Genomic DNA, 14722 nt, shown 5'->3' with positions numbered 1-14722 from the left:
TCCCTGCCCTCCTTCCTGCTTCCATCTTTCTGACTGTCTCACCTTTGAAAACCCAGATTTGTATTTGTATACATGTGTGATCCCTCCTCCCATTGTCTGTCTTTTTTACCCAGGCACTTTTCACCTACATCCTCTTTCCCTCATTTGGCAGTTGGTTGGGCTTCTTCCTGCCTTGAATACCACATTCCCAAGTTATTCAAGCTCAGTCATTAGCACCCTGTCCCCCTACTAAAATTATGAATGAAAAGCCTTGTTGTTCTTTACAAATAACTCAGGCTTCCTCAGTCAGTCAAATTCAAATGGAAGTGACTGCCGGACAAAGGGGCGGGATGATGGACAGTCCTCACAGCGAGTCATCAATGCCCACAGGAAGTTTGCAAAGCCACAGTCTAGGTGGAGAGGATTGGGTGTTCCCAGAGGACAAGGGTTGGGGGGAGCTGGGAGGGGAAGGGTGCTCTTTGAATCCTTTTGGATCTTAGAGGAAAAAAAGAAAGTCCACGAAGACCGGAGAAAGCAATGGAGAGAGTCAATTTTGCCCTAGCGAGAACTGAAAAATCCTTCCCTGAAGACATCTCTACCTTGCAGTAATGCTGGTTGAAACTGAGATGCAGCAGACAAAACTGAAGGCCCTGACCATTTACTGGGTTTTGAATGCTGAACGGGGCAGTGGTGGGTTACAGACTGGGAGCTGCACGACGCCCCGCTGAGAAGTTGCATTGTCCAGGGGCCCTCTTTTTCACAACAAGGGAAAAGGTAATTGACAGCCTGATTGTTTGGCTGGGCCCCCTGCTGTTTTAAAATCCTGGAAGGCCCCAGTCACACGTTGTCAATAACAGCCGTCGGAGGTGTGGAGTGAAGGACTGTTCAGGAAGCAGTTTGAGCCCTTCAAGTGGACAGGCCTCAGTGACTTTTCTTGCACTCTGGCTGCCACAAGCGACTCATTCAAAAATAACCTTCAAGTAATAAATCAAACTTGTTTCCTGAACTATACAAGGAACAGCTGGTTATTTTTCCTCACTTTTTTTTTTTTCCAAGGACGAAAAAAAAAAAGGAGATTTTTTTTTACTACAGGAAATCAAGCATGTCAAAATTTGGCAAAGCAATTTGGATGATTTAACAGCTAAACACTTCTCTTTTTAATGTTATGCTTTCATCGGCCTTTTTTATTTTGGCTTTTCCTTTTTGCATTCTGTGTGCTGTCGTGGGTCCCTTATCTCTGCTTTCCTCCTTCGTGAAAGGAAAACGAGTTTAGTATTTTGTCCTTAGAAGATCTTTGGTGTAATTTCTAACATAGTGGTCAAGATCCTCCACTTCTTATACAGCGAAAATTTGTTTAGTTCTGCAGGAAAAGTTTGGCTTTAGACCTACGGCTCCACGTCTCTTTTTCTCCAGAGATCTATTTATTTTGGAGTTCTGATGACAAGGCAGTTTTTCTCCAGTCTGCTGATTTAGGAACCCTGAGCTAGTGCATATGTCACAACTGAAGTAGTCTGGTGTTTTAAGAAAGTACATTTTGAGCTGTCTGGTCTTTTTGCGTCTCTTTTTGTGCCTATTTTTGTGTTTCCTTTGTGTGTGTCTTTCTCTCCTTGATTATGTTTGCCCTTCAGGTTCTAGAAAAATCTGCTAACCTCTGATTGACCTTAGCAGTAATTAAAATATAAGTAACATGAAGCAATGCCCTTCTGTGACGATTGCCTTTCTTTTACAGATCCTTGATATTTCCAATAGAAATCCATTTTAAGTGAAAATATTTTAATGATCTATCAGTGTGTACTTTAGAGGTCAGCTTTTCATGACTTGTGGACTTTGAGAATTAAAAAAGAAGTGTATTTGAGAAACTGTCAGATTTTACTGCACTACGTCTATTTCAATGTTTAAATATAACTAAACAATCAGATTTGGAGGAGGAAATGGCAACCCACTCCAGTATTCTTGCCTGGAGAACCCCAGGGATGGGGGAGCCTGGTGGACTGCCCTCTATGAGGTCTTACAGAGTCGGACACGACTGAAGCGACTTAGCAGCAGCAGCAGCAAACAATCAGATGAAATATTAAGATTATGTAGAACATCTCTTTTACCGGATATTTTGACCACTCTACAATAAATGAAAAAACATTGATTATAATATAGCATTAAGTGAGAAATTATAAATTATACTTAGGGATTTTGACGATTATGATGTTTAATAAATTTATATTTCTTAATTTTGTTGAAGAGATTATTCATTTGTAATAAAACACTTGAAATGTTTACAGGAAGATAATAAAGAAATTCAATTTGCAGTAGAATTAGGTCATGGTAGGCTTCTTTTGTATTTCTATTCATTTCTTTTTAAATTTCTTTTCCTTTGTATTTCCTTTATTAATGAAAATACTGTAATAGCACAAATAAACCCATCTTTTCGTGCTGTATGAGTGAACTTATACACTTTGTAAATATACAGATATCTTGACTGATACAAGTGTGAGTTTAGCAGTGGGTGTGGTTTCCATCTAAATGATTCTTCCATATACAGCTGATAGTCATACCGAACCTGTTTTGATGTAATATTTCTTTACTTTCAGCATTTAAGCTTTGAGCATGTGATACGTGACTAGATGGAATTCCTGGAGAACTGTATTAACATGTTCCAAAGAGCTGAATCCTGAGGTTAGTACCATGTCAGAAAATTTGAGAATTTGTGCAGTAATTATAGTATGGTTCATAAATGGTCTTTTAATTTGCAAGTGAATTACATTATAAATATTATATTAAAAATAATATCAAACACTCAGTTCTGTAGATGCATCATTTCTTATTAAGCCACAGCCTTTTGTTTCTCTCAGAGATGCTCAGGAATCGCTGGGTTAGGTAGCCTTTGAACCTCCTGGTGTCCTTCAGCCTTACAGCTCCTCCGCTTGGCCCTGTGGACTCTGGCCACGGCAGGGGCGGGCGAGATAGCCAGTGTAGACTGAAAGTGCCCTGTGCAGACTTGCCTGCTGGCCTCCTGTTCAGCTGCCAGTCTCACAGCTTGCCCTGAGAATGGACTTCCTGTGCTGTCATTTATTCTCACTGTCACACTAAGCGCTCTTTGTCACTCAGCCTTTGAGACAGAAGGGGGCGAGATAACGCATCTAGAAGGCTCCTGTTGACTTTGTAGATAAAGTCAAGGGCTGGAGTCAAGAACCTGGGGTCTTATCCTCCTCACTTACTGCCTTGCGTTGTGTGACATTGAGCCAGGCTTTGGAACTCCCCATTCCTCACTTTTCCTCTTCCATCGAATGAGAATCAGTGTGGGATGTTCTCTTTTTTATCAGGAAGGTGTGGTTGTTGAAGGAATTTCTAAATGCTTGAAGTCCCTAGCAAAAGGAAAATGAAATCAGATAAAATGAACTTTTCTTCTGCTTTTTTTGGGGGGGTGGTGGCGGAATGGAAAGAAAGCTGCAGCTGGTTACTTACTCCCTACTCACAGAAGTAATTCATTCTATACTCTTGCAGATAGGGGATTTTCCTCCTACCCCAGTCAGTTTTTACCTCGTCCTTATCTTTTGCTCTTTTCATCTCTGTCTCTCTCTTCCTGTCTGTTTCTGCCTTTTCCTCTACCCCTGCAATGTTTCTTTCATAGCAGTGTGCTGTGAGATCAAGGTGTGTAGAAATCAGCAAAGGTGAAGAACATCTCTAAGAGGTTCTGTTCAATGTGGGTGAGCAGAGACACCGAGAAAATAGGAGGGCATCCTGAGTTGACTGGATGGGGAGGGACAGTAAGGGGATGCTTTTGCCAATATATTGAACTTAGAAAGGTAAACCTTTAGAGGCAGTTACCAGCTGGCAAGATGGGTTTCTGGGGCCTGGGACCACTTATTTAGAGGTTGTCTCAAAGAGATGGGATAGAAAGGGTTGGAACCTACAGTGAAATTCAAGGATTCTCTTAATGGGATGGGAGGGAGGGCCTGTTCTGACCACAGCCATGGCTTCATCCTTTTCCCTTTTCAGTAAATTGTACAACTGCATAGAGTGTAGCTTTAAGTCAAAAGGGATTTCATCTCCTACTTCAAATTAGAGTGTGTGAAGTATCATGAATTTTAAAGCGTGCATTTTAATATATTTTACTTGGTTCAGTGGGTAAAGAATTCACCTGCAGTGTAAGAGACACAGGAGACGTGGGTTTGATCCCTGGGCCAGGAAGATCTCCTGGAGAAGGAAATGGCAACTTACTTCAGATTTCTTACCTGGGAAATTCCATGGACAGAGGAGTCTAGAGGGCTTTGGGTCCAGTCCAATGGGTTGCAAAGGGTCGGACATGAGAGAGTGACTAAGCACGCACTTTTTTAAAACATTTAGTGGTTGCAATTTATTGCTATTGTTTTCATTTTATTCTGCAAAGAGCTTGGTAATATAAATTACAAGCCAGACATTAATTCGCTTAGCATTCCTCATGGCCTTTTAAGAAGGGTGCTGTGTATTCTGGCTTGCTTATTGGATTTTCCACATCTCCACATCAATTCATATGTGTTTTGATTTTTTTCACTCAAAGGGCAGCAATATCATTTTGGTGGTGTATGCTTTTGATCGTATGTACATACATGGTTTTTATATGGCCTGACATTGTCACTTCTTATTGCATCTATTGTATATTCTAAAATGTATTATTCTAGTTTGCTACCTATGCTGCTAAGTCACTTCAGTCGTGTCCGACTCTGTGTGAGTCCATAGACGGCAGCCCACCAGGCTCCTCTGTCCCTGGGATTCTCCAGGCAAGAACACTGGAGTGGGTTGCCATTTCCTTCTCCAATGCATGAAAGTGAAAAGTGAAAGTGAAGATGCTCAGTCGTGTACGACTCTTTGTGACCCCATGGACTGTAGCCTACCAGCCTCTTCCATCCATGGGATTTCCCAGGCAAGAGTACTGGAGTGGGGTGCCACTGTCTTCTCCTTTGCTACCTATAGATAGGCTTTTTTAGGATGACTCCCCTCCTTAAAAAAAACAAAAAGACTACTACATGGGGGATATAATTTGTACATAAATATATATTTAAAATATACAAATATATATATATTTTACTTGTTTTAATAAGAAGGATATGAAAAGATATATATCAGTCTGTATACACAGGATCTGAAGTGGAGGCTGGAGCTTATTAACTTAAAAAAAAATAGATTTATTTATTTTTAATCGGAGGATAATTGCTTTACAATATTGTGTTGGTTTCTGCCATACATCAATATGAATCAGCCATAGGTATACACATGTCCCTTCCCTCTTGGACCTCCCTCTCACCTCCCACCCCATCTCAGCTCTCCACCTTGTCACACAGCACCAGATTTGAGCTCCCTGCATCATATAGCAAAACTCCACTGGTTATCTCTTTTACACAGGGTAATGATTATGTTTTAATAAGGAACTTATTAACTTGCTAAACTTTTTTTCTGCTGTTTCACTTTGTACAACAAATATGTGTTACTTTAAAAAAATTATTTTATTGATTTACTTTCTTAAAACATTAATGAAAAAAGTTTCAATACTGATTTAATATAAACACTTAAAGACAAAATTTAGTAGTCATTGATAATATTTGTGTTTTACAAAGTTTTTGCTAATCTTGTTAAAATGTCTAAAAATCCGCAAGGAAGAGTCTCTTTTGTTTTTAGAGCACACACATACACAAGGCAATGGTTGGTGCTCCCTCTGCTGGTTTTCCTATAAGAATTAGCCAGCCAACGTGGGAGAGTAAAAAGATAACAATGAAAATTATGTTGATGCTTTGATCTTTAAGCACCCTTTCCACACATGAGCTTTATCCTGGATTGGCAGCAAGTGTTAAAGCAGTTTATGAAAATGGGTTCTTTCCTGATATTTAACAGTGATACTGAAGTTGGGCTAGATAATTAAATTTCTCCTTTTTCGTATCATATAGTAAGATATAAAACACAACTATTCCTAATTTATTGGGACTTTTTGAGTGGGGATTAATTTTATACAACTAACTCTAGTAGTCAGTTGACAGAACATCTTTACATTAGTAAGCAAAAGGGAGGAGTGACATTATCATGGGCCATTTTTATTCTGAGCTTCCTTGGTGGCTCAGACACGAACATTTAAAATTTTATTTATTTTTTATTTATTTTTGGCTGCGCTGGTTCTTCCTTGCTGTGCTCAGGCTTACTCTGTGTGCAGCAAGCGGGGTTTATCCTCTAGCTGCTGTGTGTAGGCCTTTCATTGAGGTGGGTTCTCTTGTTGTGGAGCACAGGCTCTACTTAGATGCCTGGGCTTCAATAGTGGCAGCTCACTGGCTCTGGAGAGTGGGCTCAGTAGCTGTGGCACATCACCTTACCCGTGGCACGTGAAATCTTCCTGGACCAGGGATCGAACCCGACTCTCCTGCATAAACAGGTGGATTCTTATCCACTGTACCACCAGGGAAGTCCACAAGCCATTTTAAAAATTAAATACCTTGTTATATCATTACTGTAATTATAAATTCTTATATAAAAGATATTTGAAATTTTCTTGGCTTAGTTAGTATTGATATCTAAACTATAAGATTCTTAGAATTCATTGAATTCATCGGTTTTTTTGGGGGGGATCCTGACTTTCATGGATCAGAATATGTTGAATTATATATACTATTCATTTATAAAATATTAGTATTAAGTCATTCCTAAATCTTCTATTGTATTCTGTATTATATATATAATATGGTATTCTGTGTCTTAAAGGGGTTTAATGTGAAGATTCTGTCTGTACATTTTCAACTCTTTTTACTAGCTTTTGCCTTTAGGTAGATGTCAGCTATAGTATTAACTGATAGAATATATGAAACTGTTTCCCTTAGGGATACAGGCATTTAATAGGGAACTCTGGTGAATCTATGAACTTTCAAAGGAAGCATTTTTAATGGAAGGTTTCAGGGAGAGGGCTTTTGTAGGAGGATAAAGTAGACTGGAGAAGGGTCATCTCTGGACAGGCCCATGGGAAGGAAATGGAGAATTTAGAGAACTCCAAGCCATAGGCAGAAGAGTTTGGCAGTCTGTAGTTCATGGGGTCCCAAATATTTGGACACTACTGAGCAACTTTCACTTTTTTCAAGCAATAGGCAATAAAAGATATGGGAGGTGCTATTTAATGGGGAAGAACAGGAGTTGCATTTCCTTATAAGAGAACTGCTTTTCTTTTTTAAAAAAATCTTTTTATATTATATGGGAGTGTAGCCATTTAGGAATGCTGTGATAGTTTCAGGTGAACAGCAAAGGGACCCAGCTGTACATATACATGTATCCATTCTCCCCCAAACTCCCCTCCCATCCATGCTGCCACATAGCTTTGAAAGAGTTGCCTGTGCTATACAGTAGCACTTTGTTGGTTATCCATTTTAAATATAGCAGTGTGTATTGCTCTCCTTTTAAAAAAGTCATTCCCTTTGTGAAGGGTGCTCAGGGAATGGTGAAGGAGAAAGGAAATAATAGGGTAGAAAGCCAGGTCTCATAAATCAACTTTACCCATCACTGGATGAGCCATATACCATAGTCAGATCATTCCAACAGCATGGAGAACACAAGGTAGAGATTTAGGCAAGTGACAGTGCTGGGGACAGGCAGCTTCATGTATCTGAGATCAGCCACAGCTACTGGAGTTTAGGCATGGGAATTCTGGGCTCTGGAAAGAGTGCGGAGAGTGATGAGTGTTGGGGGTCTGGTCATACTGAGGGCATCCACATACATACTGTAGGACTCTAGTGCTGGAGAACCTGGAGTACCAGGCAGTGCATCAGAACAAAGATAAGACTCAGTTCCTGCTGCTGGACTCTGAGTTCAGGAGGATTCCTGGCAGGATCCCTGTTCTGGATCATGGGCTATAAGCAGTTAGGGTCAGGCTGATTTGATAGTGACCCCAATGTACTAGCAAATTCCTTCATCTTGAGTCTGGAGAGGGTTTGTATATGAGTGCATGTTCAGTTAAGACCTACAAGCCACACAGATGATGGCCCAAATCTGGAATTTTAGGAGATGTTATTGGATGGGAGGTTATATCCCTTGCATCTCAAACCATGATATATGGGCTAATGCACACTTAGCCTACTTAAAAAGTCACTGTGCATTAGAGGTTAGAGATTAAAGAAAAAAACACCCCTGCTTCTAATTTTTTAAACAGCTTTATTGAGGTATAAGGGGCTTCCCCAGTGGCTCAGTGGGAAAGAATCCACCTGCAATGCAGGAAACATAGGAGACTCGGCTTTGATCCAGACCTGGGTTTGATCCCTGGGTAGGGAAGATCCCCTGGAAGAGAGCATGGCAATCCACTGCAGTGTTCTAGCCTGGAGAATTCCATGGACAGAGGAGCTTGGCAAGCTATAGTCCTTGGGGTCACGAAGAGTTGGACACAACTGAAGCAACTTAACGTGTATGTATGTATTGAGGTATAAATTCAGATACTATACAATCCACCCTTTTAAAGTGTACAGTTAAATGAGTTTGAGTATATTACGTAACTTCTTTGAATTGTGGGATAATACATACAATATAAAATTTGCGATTTTCACCATTTTTTTAAATCACAATAGTGAAAATGTTTATCAGTTTTCACAATAAATAGCCAGACAAAAAATAAAAGATAATTACAGTTGCAAGCTATAATGGAAACATGATTAACCTAACAATATAAAATAATTACACACAATTTGGGGGATGAAGTAGAGTGATGTGGTAAGTGGAAGTGCATACATGCATATGTTTTCATCCACTCAGCCAGTTTGTGTCTTATGGTTGATGCATTTAATCTATTTACATTCAAGATACTTATCCATATGTATGATCCTGCTGTGGAGAAGGGAATGTCAACACATTCCAGTATTCTTGCGTAGAGAACTCCATGGACAGAGGATCCTGGCTGGCTGCAGTGCATGGGGTCACAAAGAGTCGGACACCACTGAACGGCTAACACACACACTGTCTCTCTCTCCCCCTGCAACCCCCATTGGGACTTCCTAGGAGGCACTAGTGGTAAAGAGCCTGTGCCAATGCAGGAGACTTAAGAGATACAGGTTCGATCCCTGGGTGGGGCAGTCCCCTGGAGGATGGCATGGAAACCCACTCCAGTATCCTTGCCAGGAGAATCCCACGGACAGAGGAGTCTGGTGGATTATAGTCTATAAGGTCGCACAGAGTTGGACATGACTGAAGCGACTTAGCACGTATGCACGCATGATCCTGTTGCCAGTTTCTAATTATTTTGGCTTTATGTTGTGTAGGTCTTTTCCTTCTCTTGTGTTTCCCGCCTAGAGAAGTTCCTTTAGCTTTTGTTGTAAAGCTGTTTTGGTGGTTTTGAATTCTTTTTACTTTTGCTTGTCTGAAAAGCTTTTGATTTCTCCATCAAATTTGAATGAACATTTATATTTAAAATTAGTCCCACATAACTGTTCTCTAATTTTTTATGTATTTATTTTTAGTTCTGTCACTTCAGGTGATATATTTTGAATTTCTTATATGCAGGACTGTTTTTTCAGACTGCAAGGAGATCCAACCAGTCCATTGTAAAGGAGATTGGTCCTGGATGTTCATTGGAAGGACTGATGCTAAAGCTGAAGCTCCAATACTTTGGTCACCTCATGCGAAGAGCTAACTCACTGGAAAAAAACTCTGATGCTGGGAAGGATTGGGGGCGGGAGGAGAAGGGGACAACAGAGAATGAGATGCCTGGATGGCATCACAGACTCGATGAACATGAGTTTGAGTGAACTCCGGGAGTTGGTGATGGACAGGGAGGCCTGGCGTGCTGTGATTCATGGGGTTGCGGAGAGTCGGACACGACTGAGTGACTGAACTGAACTGAACTGAAGAACTTTAACTTGATTTTACCCAGGTTATTCTAAATGGCAGAGATGTTAGGGTTTTATTTGTTTTTTCCAATATGCTCTATAGAGCAAATCCCCTGAGTTTCTACATGAGGGAGTAGGAGGGAAAGGAGCTTTGATTTTACATATTTGGGTTTTGTATAGTATTTCTCTTGAAGAATGAATTGCCCTGAAAAATTTCAAAAACTATGTGTGTGTTTTGCTGATGATAATCAACTCAATTTTTCAGAGCAACTAATGTAGAAAACTTTTCATTGAAAGTCTGCTGCTGCTGCTGCTAAGTCGCTTTAGTCCTGTCTGACTCTGTGTGACCCCATAGATGGCAGCCCGCCAGGCTCCTCTGTCCATAGGATTCTCTAGGCAAGAATACTGGAGTGGGTTGCCATTTCCTTCTCCACACTGAAAGTCTAAATTATTTATTTATGAATTGACTTCTTTATGAATATATACTTTGTGTATTGCTAGTCCTATATGAATTCCTATATGAATCAACTTAAAATTGTATGTGTTTCTTTTTCTTGTTTTGTTCATGATAGTGGTTTTAAAAGCCATGGTTTTTACTGTTAGAAGAACTTTTAGTCCAAGAGTACTCATGTGTTCATAAACCTTATAGTCCAGGAGAAGCAGTCTGGAAAGAGAAAACTCTCTTTATACCCTAGGAGTTCCCCAGCAAATAGATATGTACTTAAATGGATGTGCATTTTTTCCACCCTTGGACTGACCACATAAAATTTGGCACAGCCAAGGCATTGATCTAAATGAAACTAGGATGCATATAAGAGCTGGTAAATTTATTTCAGGTCCTTTTTAACCTAAGCTACTTTTTTGCTTTATTTATATGATCAGCATCTTCTTTGCCTTTCATTCTTTTCTGATCAGAGAGACAGACTCCTTTAGACCTACCTTCTCTGTTAACAGTAGCCATTAGTCACATATGGCTGAAATGTCCTGAATACATGCTAGATTTCAATGACTTAGTATGGGAAAGAAAAAAAAAAAAAGATGGTGAACTAGCTCATTTGCACATTTTTGTATTATACATTGAAATGACAACAGTTGGTTAAATAAACATTATTGAAATTAACTTATTTTCATTAATTTCTGTTTCTTTTTACTTTTTCAGTTCAGTCGCTCAGTCGAGTCCGACTCTTCGTGACCCCATGAATCACAGCACACCAGGCCTCCTTGTCCATCACCAACTCCCAGAGTTCACTCAAACTCATGTCCATCGAGTTGGTGATGCCATCCAGCCATCTCATTCTCTGTCGTCCCCGTCTCCTCCCACCCCTAATCCTTCCCAGCATCAGAGTCTTTTCTAGTGAGTCAACTCATCGCATGAGGTGGCCAAAGTATTGGAGTTTCAGTTTCAACATCAGTCCTTCCAATGAACACCCAGGATTGATCTCCTTTAGAATGGACTGGTTGGATCTCCTTGCAGTGCAAGGGACTCTCAAGAGTCTTCTCCAGCACCACAATTCAAAACATCAATTCTTTGGTGATCATACCACTGAAAAATGTTAATTTACATATATGGCTCACATTTCTGTTGAAGGAAACTCCTGTAGACCAATAGTTCTTAAGCTTTTTTGAATAATGATGGATTTCTTTGACACTCTGATAAAAGCTCAATAGATCATAGGGAGATAGATACTGTCAATTCTGTTCCAGCCAACAGATGTGTTCCTAAGACTCGCCTTACTGTGCGAAATCATGCAATAGAAGCTACAGGGCTAGTACTGGAGTAGACATTCAACAGTTTCATCAGTGACATGTGAAGAAACATAATAAACATGGTAGCATGGTTCTGTCCATGGCGAATGGTTAAGAAATATGCCAGTATTACAATAAATATGGTGCTTGACCCTGAAAATGTCTCATTTGTCTGTGGGGGTGGAGCTCTACAACTGCCCGCCTCCAATGCCTGCCTTGTTCCCCTGGCTGCCACTCTGTGTGTCAGAGGAAGAGAACTTGTTAGGAGAGTAGAAAAAGACCAAGGGAAAGAGAAAGAGAAAAATAACAGAGAACAGACAGGAAACACACAAAATAGGCTGAGAGGAAAGAAGGGGGAAAAATGAAAGAGAAGGGAGGGCATGGGGCTGATTGCCAGTCAGCAAGGTTGCGGCTTGTGATTGGGAGGTTACCTGAACTCGGATGGAATGTTGGAAGAGCACAAGGAGAAAGTTGGGAAATGAAAGTGCAAGTCACTCAGTCATGTAGGACTCTACGACCCCATACAGTCCATGGAATTCTCCAGGCCAGAATACTGGAGTGGGTAGCCGTTCCCTTCTCCAGGGGATCTTCTCAACCCAGGGGTGGAACACAAGTCTCCTGCATTGCAGGCGAATTCTTTACCAGCTCAGCTATCAGGGGAGCCGGGAGAAAGTTGAAACAGTGAATTAAACAGCAAAGGTAGAGTTCATTGTTCTTAAGAGATGTGCGCATGCGTGCATTTTATTGACTTGTGCAAAGCTCAGTTCAGCTAGGTGCAGTTTTCTGTGTTGGCCTGGAGATGAAATTGGCACAAATACAAAATTAGTGTTGTGCTACAGCCTTACCTAATTTGTCAGTCACGTCGGAACAAATTCATGTTTTCAAAATAAGCGTTCTAGCAGAACTGATTGTAGAAACATACACCAGGATAGATTGTGATACACAGCTCATGTTTGCAACCTGCAGACTGGAGGAGTGTCAGGGCATGCCAGGTATGAGGAAGCAAAGGTGAAATGCCAGCAATAGGTTTTTTCAAGGTGTTATAGTACCTTACATAGTTATAAGGGATTATAAGAAGGGGGTAGTATTGAGCAATTTGTGGAGACCCTAGTGGAATATAGAGAGTGAATGCATTTATGGGGTTGGATTCCTGAGGGTAGAAGACATTGAACTTGAGGAGCAGAGAAAGTAAATTCCCATTGGATACCAACTGAAAACGATGTATTTACACAGCCTTTCTAATCTATGACAGAATTGTCCAGGAAAATCTATTTGTGAATAGAACTCTCAGGGACAGGAAATGAATGCTTGGTGAGAGGAAAATTCTAAGAGGTAGTAGGAAAAGAGAGCAGATATTGTCTTAATAGTCTGCTTCTATTTATCCTGGGCTTTAGTTACAATACACAGAACTTGGTTCCTGTGACTTTACAGAAATAGGTCTAAGGATCTGTCAAGGGAAAGTGAACTGAGATCTTCAGGTCACTAGGAGTAGTGAAGTAACTTTGAAAATGAAATTAAACCATTGAAGTAGTTGCCCATCAAACATGATAATACTAATGATGGTGATGATGATGATGTCAATAAGCTAGTATTCACTGGGCTTTAAGTATAGCTGGGGACCTAGTATATGTTTCAGGTAGATGATTTTATTTACTGCTCATATTTTTAAAATTTTTTTTGAATTTATTTTTTAATTGAAGGATAATTGCTTTTCAGAATTTTGTTTGTTTCTGCCAAATATCAACATGAATTGCTCATAACATTTTGAGAAAGGATTTTTACCTTCTTATCTATCTCTTTTTACAGGTAGAAGTAACTATGCCAACATCACACTGGTAGCAAGTAGCTGAGTTGGAGGAGCTTGAAGGCAGGCAGTCTAAAGCCAACATTTGCATGGAAGACTCTGGTCTTATTAGTGATCTTGCTGGGGACTTTGCTTTTCTACTGTTGTATAATCTTGTTGTTCAGTTGCTAAGTCGTGTCTGACTCTGCGACCCCATGAACTGTGGTATACCAGGTCTCCCTGTCCTTCACTATCTCCAGAGTTTGCTGAAACTCATGTTCATTCAGTCAGTGATGCCATCCAACCAGTTCATTCTCTGTTGCCCCCTTCTCCTCTTGCCCTCAATCTTTCCCAGCTTCAGGGTCTTTTCCAAAGAGTCAGCTCTTTGTATCAGGTGGTCAATGTATGGGAGCTAAGCTTCAGCATCAATTCTTCCAACGATGTTTGGGGTTGATTTCCTTTAGGATTGTCTGGTTTGATCTCCTTTACTGTCTGAGGGACTCTGGTACTGTTTAAATTTGTGTAATGAAATGCTGTTACTTAGGTTATTTTTAAAACGGAAGGAAAATACACATATACGAGTTTAAAAAAGGAAGCATAGAAAAAGAAATAAAAATTGTAAAAACTGAAATCGTTTAAAATTCACATCCAACATACTGTAATACATACATTTGGGTAGCATGACTTGAAAATGTTACTTAATACACATGTGCAGGGGGTTTTCCATCCATGTCTAGGCTCTTTGGGGAGTTTCCATTGCTATTGGATGTATATAGGATTGCCAACTGTAAATCATGGTTAACAATGGGTGATATAATCAATTTTAAATTGCTGTTCAATTTTATCCAAGGCATTTAACATTCGGCTTTAAATGTTAACAAATGTCATTCATTATTTTTCAGAAATAGATCAAAATAATCATTTTTCACAGGTTCGGTTAAATTTTCTTGTGTGATAATGCAGGGATAGTATGCTATACAGAAAGCAGCACATTATTGTAAAAGCCTAAGCTGCACATTTGTTAAAATTATTTTCCATTTGCTTATTTTTGCTCTAGATTCTAATTTATAAAAAGGGTATAGTAAGGCATTTTGTATTTAAGCTAAATCTATTTTTAAATGAAAATTTTTTTTCTGTAAGTAACAATGGGTACCGCCAGATTTTATTCCCTCTTCTTTATGATGAGAATACGATCTGTTTTCTCTATTGTCTTTCCAGATACTTGGTTCTTATTCAGTTCAGTTAAGTTCAGTCGCTCAGTCGTGTCCGACTCTCCGCGACCCCATGAATCACAGCACGCCAGGCCTCCCTGTCCATCACCAACTCCCGGAGTACACTCAAACTCATGTCCACAGAGTCTGTGATGCCATCCAGCCATCTCATTCTCTGTCGTCCCCTTCTC

At 40.0% G+C, this 14722-nt stretch overlaps 1 long non-coding RNA gene across 2 annotated transcripts in view; it reads left to right on the top strand.

Moving 5' to 3' along the window:
- Positions 1–14445, top strand: part of LOC129556444 (uncharacterized) — a 30457-nt gene extending 16012 nt beyond the window's left edge. The window contains exons 2-4 of one of the 2 annotated variants that reach the window (XR_008686007.2): positions 2565–2649; positions 10951–11343; positions 13344–14445. This is a non-coding gene — a long non-coding RNA (uncharacterized LOC129556444). Of the gene's footprint in view, positions 1–2564; positions 2650–10950; positions 11837–13343 lie in introns of those variants that run through there. The other variant, XR_008686006.2, reaches the window with a different exon arrangement.
- The last annotated feature ends 277 nt before the right edge of the window (positions 14446–14722 follow it).

The sequence above is a fragment of the Moschus berezovskii genome, chromosome 13 (assembly GCF_049115385.1).
Source record: "Moschus berezovskii isolate FMDL1 chromosome 13, NW_MosBer_1.0, whole genome shotgun sequence".
Taxonomy (NCBI): Eukaryota; Metazoa; Chordata; class Mammalia; order Artiodactyla; family Moschidae; genus Moschus; species Moschus berezovskii.
This window is presented reverse-complemented; position numbering and strand designations above follow the sequence as displayed.